The sequence below is a fragment of the Artibeus jamaicensis genome, unplaced genomic scaffold (genome assembly GCF_021234435.1).
Source record: "Artibeus jamaicensis isolate MK-2021 breed Jamaican fruit bat unplaced genomic scaffold, CSHL_Jam_final contig_3174, whole genome shotgun sequence".
NCBI lineage: Eukaryota > Metazoa > Chordata > Mammalia > Chiroptera > Phyllostomidae > Artibeus > Artibeus jamaicensis.
In genome coordinates, this window is record NW_026521738.1 from 2,585,202 (window position 1) to 2,591,201 (window position 6,000).

General features: G+C 41.5%; 1 protein-coding gene across 7 annotated transcripts in view; it reads right to left on the reverse strand.

The window, feature by feature from the left end:
• Positions 1 to 1,355, reverse strand: part of CUNH2orf42 (chromosome unknown C2orf42 homolog) — a 38,742-nt gene extending 37,387 nt beyond the window's left edge. For 6 of the 7 annotated variants that reach the window (XM_053663376.1, XM_053663374.1, XM_037127262.2 and 3 more), the window contains exon 1: positions 1,134 to 1,188. The gene's annotated coding sequence lies outside the window, so the exon portion shown is untranslated. Of the gene's footprint in view, positions 1 to 1,133; positions 1,189 to 1,336 lie in introns of those variants that run through there. The other variant, XM_037127260.2, reaches the window with a different exon arrangement.
• Positions 1,356 to 6,000: the final 4,645 nt, after the last annotated feature.

Below are 6,000 nucleotides of genomic sequence, written 5' to 3' on the forward strand. Positions count from 1 at the left end.
CTGAGTACAAGTTAGTCCTCCCCATGCATTTTACTCATGCATTATTCACCACTGTGGATGAAAGAGGGGCCTCACATTAAGTCTGATAAGCTCAGGGGAGGCGCGCTTGGTGGGCCTTACAATCTCAGACACCTAAAGTAACATAGGATGATCTGAAATTAAAACTTCCTAACTAAAATCAAGAAGTAATGGTGGGTAGTCATGTCCTAGGCCAATCTTTCTTGACAAAGGTCAGTCTTTACCTCAAGCGAGCCTGTCTACTAACTTTTTACATCAAATGTGTCTATTTGGTGTACCTTTTATCCAATCACAGATATTCCCCAGCTTTGCTTTCTCTTACCTTTCTTATCTCTCACCTGTGGATTTCATATAATCCCCTTATGTCTTAGTCTTTGATTCTTACAAATAAAATTAGGTGCAAAACTGCTATTCTTTGGTTTTCTGAATCCGTTGAGATTTTGCTTCCTAGCAACTGCCGTCAGTTTGACTCAAATAAACTAAAAAATTCTTAACAGATTTAGACGGTTCTTACATGACACCATGATCCTGTGAAGTAGGTACTACTGTATTTATCTTTAGAGTTGAAGAAATTGGCTCAGAGAAATTAATGGTGTGATTAAGGTCTCACAGCCAGCCAGCCACCAGATACTCTAGAGTGCGTTTGGAATCTGCTGGATACCTTGTCAAACCACAAGTGAGAGGAAGGGGATAGGCTAGAAGCCAGAACTCTGGACTTCTGGCCTAGGGTGCTTCCATTAGACCTGCACACCCTCGGAATAACGCAGAAAGGCCTCTGGGGAAATCCAGAAATGTATTTAGGGAATAAAGGACCTCCGAGACTCGTATCCTCGGCCGGGTTTGCGCGCCCCTGCCCAACCGTGGTCGCACCGCCCGGGACCTGTTTCCCGGCATCCTCCCCGCGCCATGGCTTACTTCCGGTTCTAAGTAGGCCTAAACAGAAGCACTGCCTGTCCAGCACCCTGCTGCTTGGACACGCTCTCTGACGCGATTCCAGGCTCTACACCCGGTTCCACCGCCGCCCCCACCTTCTGTCAACAAGGCCCCCTTAACTGCCTTGCGCCCCCAACCCCCACACAGCAGTCCCAGAGCCCCACGCTGATAACCGCCCTCACCTCCTCTCTCTTCGCCTGCCGCGGTCTTTTACAAACACCGCCAAACTCTTCGCTGTAACAAAAGTCGTTATTGGTCGGGGCCGCCCACGCGCAGCGAGTGCCCGCCCACCCCAGCTCGCGTTGTCTGATGGGAGTTGAAGTTTCTGCCTCTTAAGAGGCTGCAGAGAATTGCTGCAGAATCCGGTAGTAGAATCTATGCTTACCTGGGAAATATCGTTCAATTTTGTCACCGGGGCTGAGGTGTTTCTGGCCTACCCTGCTGGTGGAAGGCGCTGACACAACTCTTTAGGGCTGGTCATGACTGTTTCAGGCGTTGAGAGACTGGTTTCTGAGTAGAGTTCCACTGGTAATGACGAAAAAATCGTCTTAGAGCTTCTACACTGTTAGCAGATGTCAGCTAAGAATGTTTTCTCAAAGGAGGTCTTACTCACTGAAGTATGCACTGTTTCTATCCCTTAGTGTTTATATCGTTATGTTTTTCTCCCTTAACTACATTCTCACGTATTACTCTATCGTTTTCTCTTATAATGAGTTGAAATCAGCCATCTATATTCTAGTTCTGGAATTACACTTAATAAATCTAAATGTTCTTTGCTCGCGATTGAAGAAGACACAAAGCTCCTGAGGCTTGCGTGTTGACTTCCTTAAACTCGGGCTCCATTCCGGCTACTTACTAGTGGTGGTGCTGTAGAAAGGTTGCCCGGGAAAATGGGCCTTTCTGGGACTGTTGTTTCCTAAACTGGAGGTAGGGGGGGAAGGGCACACTTTTCCCAGAAAATTTTTCCAGTTTTCTCTTTTCATTTTTATTGTAAGTTTTTTAAAATGAGCATCAGCATACTGGATCATCTGGATGATGTCATTTTAACTATACTGTGGTTGATTCTTGTTTCCTGACCTGAGATGGAATGTGCAAACCTTGGTATACAGTCACTTAACCAACTGCGCTGGAGCTCCATCTCCCTTCTAAATTCTCAATCATTACCTACTGGATATTTCTGAGTGTCACACCTGTCCAAGCTCCACATTTTTAAGGATGGAACTCATTAGCTCCCATCTCTTGCCTTCTAGCTTCTATCCTTACTTGCCTTACAAACCGCTCCTCTTCCTTTTCCCACCCTAGTAACTAGCTCTGCTCAAGCCAGAAACCCTGAAGACATCTTGACTAAACACAGATTAGATCAATGGCTCCCTAGGACCTTTAGGATAATAAAAGTTCGAGTCACTTGTATGGCATAAAGAATTGGCCCTGATTTAGTGCTTTTTAAAAAAGATTTTATTTATTTATCTTTAGAGAGGAAGGGAAGGAGAGGAGAGAAATATCAATGTATAGTTGCCTCTCATGTGTCCCCTGCTGGGAACTGGTCTGCAACCCAGGCATGTGCCCTGACTGGGAATTGAACCTTGATCCTTTGGTTCACAGGCTCGTGCTCAATCCACTGAGTGATTTAGTGCTTTTAAGTCTCATCACCTCACATCTGGTACTCTATCCAGTAGTACTATCAGCACATGGTAGAAAGACATTTGATCAAAACCAGATTGTTTAACAATTAATTGATTCAACAAACATGTATTGAGCACCTATTGTTTGCCATGTACTGACAATACAACATTGAAGAGAACAGTCATCAGCTTTTACTTTAGTGGAGAACTGAGGATTTAAAGATAGGATGATTTAAATGAGCATCATCTTATAAACAAGAAGGTCATGAATCTGACCCAGTCAGGGCACAGGTTCGGTCTCCAGCAGGGTTGCATACAAGAGGCTCTTGTCCCCTCTTCTCTTAAAAAAAGACACAAAGTACTCAAAGATGAACATGGTGTGAGTAGGGCATATGGGAAAGTAGAGAATTGCTTGCTGTAACGTTGGTAAGTATAGATTGCACTTTAAAGATTTTAGAGTACATCCTAAATGCAATTTGAAGCGAACAAAAAACTTTCAAGCAGGGGAGTGTCAGATGCACATGTTTAAGAGTTTAAGAGATTTGGGCTTCTGATTTTTGGTAGAACAATATTATTAGCAGGCTAGTTCTGGATCTTTTTTTCTGGAAATCACAGAGAGCAAGGAAATATGACCACTGATCCCCATAAACAGTATTTAAGTGAAACTGGGGAGGCAGAGAAAAACTTACAAATTCCACATTGAGGTAAAGTGTACTACTGGGTGGGAATCCAAGAGAGCGTAGTGGGGAAAGAACAGGGAGTGAGGAGGGGGCTGGTGGTGGCAGATCTCAGAAATCAACTAGCAAATATTGACTCTGAGAAGAAAACCTGCCCTTAAGACTGAACAAGTGTATGAGAAGGGAAGGAAAGTGTGTGAAGAGCCTAGGGGGTCTAGAGACGGTTTCAGAAAGCAAGTTAGGGAATTGGCGTTAGGTCCCTTAAAGTAGCAGATAAAGGAACCAAGGAAGCTCAGAGCTGGCGCAGAACTTCTGAACAAGGTCACATCCCAAGAGGACACATGGCTACACTTTTAGAAATAACCTAGAGAGAGTCCCTTCATTTTCTTAAGGGTACTTGGCCTAGGAAATCTCAACTGTTTCAACCATGAATGAAGGAATAGCACAAAATTTATACAAAGATACTCTAATTAAAAGTATGAAAGAGTAGCAAAACTGTTGTTTCCCTGGAGAAAACTCACAGGAAAAATATTTCCACAATGCAGTTCAATATAATGCACCAACATTTCAATGTCAATTTTAAACAATCTAATGAAGCAATTGTAGCCTAAAAATACAAAAATTCAGTGAAGAGATGTCCCTAAAGTGAAACGGAAAGTGGTAGAACTTAGGAAAGAGAAAGACAAAATCATTTCAGAAATGACGACCAACACAAGCAAGTCTGGATACCACAGGAAACATGTTAAGGAACAGTTTAGAAATAAAGGAAGCAAACGAAAGGATAAAAGGAATTAAGAACACCTGATAGAAACAGATGTCAGACAGGAAATCCAACATACAATTGGAATTTCAAAGAAAACCAAAGGAGTAGAATAGTAGTACAAAAATGTAAAATTCCAGAAAAACTTCTAAAATATTATAATGCACTTATTTGGCTCAGGAATGGTTTCCTTTCTTCTAGTGTTTTTCCTGACAATTTCCTCTTCTACCTGATTTTTTTCTCAGTGCTTAAATCTTCTCACATCCTCCATACTTTATATTACCTGCATAGCACAACCTGTGATCACCAAGTCTAGCCCTCTGAACATCGGTCTGGCCTGGGAACCAATCTACTTCACACCAGTTATCCTGGGACATCCCTTTATTTCACTCCTGTGTTGGATCCTGTTTCTAGACACTACATGTTTTTTGTTTATTTTCTTCTTTCGCCAGTGTACCCATTAGATGAGAAGCAGTGAATGGGAAGACAATCTTTTGAGAACTTGTATGTTTAAAATTCCTTTATTCTACTTTTACCATGACAAAATAACTGGATAGGTAATTCAAACTTTTGAAAACAATACCCACTGATTCTGTTTCCAAAGTTTTGGTTGAGTATTTTCTCAATCCTTTTGCTACCTGGTAAATTTTAGAATATTCTATGTCATGTCTGGTATCCTAAAATTGCAGTGGTATGCCCTTGTAAGGGTCTTTTTTATCTATTGTGCTGTTTCAGTAGCCTTCTTTCAATCTTGAGAATCATTTTACCAGGATAATTTTATTTTCTAATTAAGTCTACCCATTGCTGTATTTTCTCAATTCCTTTCCTGGAAGGCCTACTGGTTGTATATTAAATCTCCTGAATTGATCCATATTTTTCACCCTCTACTTTCTGTTCTAGAATATTTGTCTTTTAATAGTCTCACTGAATTTACTATTTTAGTTCTTAGTTCTGATGTTTTTCTAGTATCCTGTTCTAATTTTTTTTAAAGAACATTTTTTTTTTAAAGATTTTATTTTTTTAGAGAGAGGAAGGGAGGGAGAGAGGGAGAGAAACATCAATGTATGGTTGCCTCTCATGTGGCCCCCACTGGGGACCTGGCCTGCAACCCAGGCATGTGTCCTAGACTGGGAATCCAACCAGTGACCCTTTGGTTCACAGCCCGCCCTCAATCCACTGAGTTACACCAGCCAGGGCCTGGTCTAATTTCTTAAGTAGTTACCTTTTTTCATCTCAGGATATTGTAGTTATTGAAAGTTTTCTGATTCTTCGATAGTTGCTTTTTGTTTAGATGTACCAATTACAATCAAAGTTTCCCTCAATTTGTGGTGGTCTTTAGTTGTCTTTATTTAAAAGAGAAGCACTAAAAACCTGTTTGGAAGATTCGTGGTTCATGAGAAGGGCTTAATGATCGGCACACTCCACTCACTGTAGGGGGATTGGTGGCCCTTTGGATTTTTGGTGAAGACCCTCAAATGTCAGCATCTGTCTCTAATCTCAAGTTTTTTGCCCTAGATGGTATGGCTCAGTGGGTTGACCACCACATGTGAACTGAAAGGGCACTGGTTGGATTCTCAGAGCACATGCCTGTGTTGCAGGCCAGGTCCCCAGTTGAGGGCATGAGAGAGGCAACCGATGGACATATCTCTAGCACATCAATGTTTCCATTCCTTTCTTTCTCCCTCTCTTCCCCTGTCTCTAAAGATAAATAGGTAAAAAAATCTTTTAAAAAAAGTTTAGTTTTTCCAAAGAAGGATCCTCCAAATCCCGCCCAGTGTGTGCAGGTATGGCTGTTCATATTCTAGAGGTCAACAAGAAGGAGCTAGGGATCTCATTTATTCAGTATGCTTAAATCCTATTTTCTGTGTAGCATCTCACCCCAGCTTAGTAATCCTGAGTCAAATGTCTACTTTTTCCTTTTTTAGTTGAATTACTGTCCGAATAACTTTAGCCTCCAACTTTAGAGGCTATAATATAAAATACTATTCCA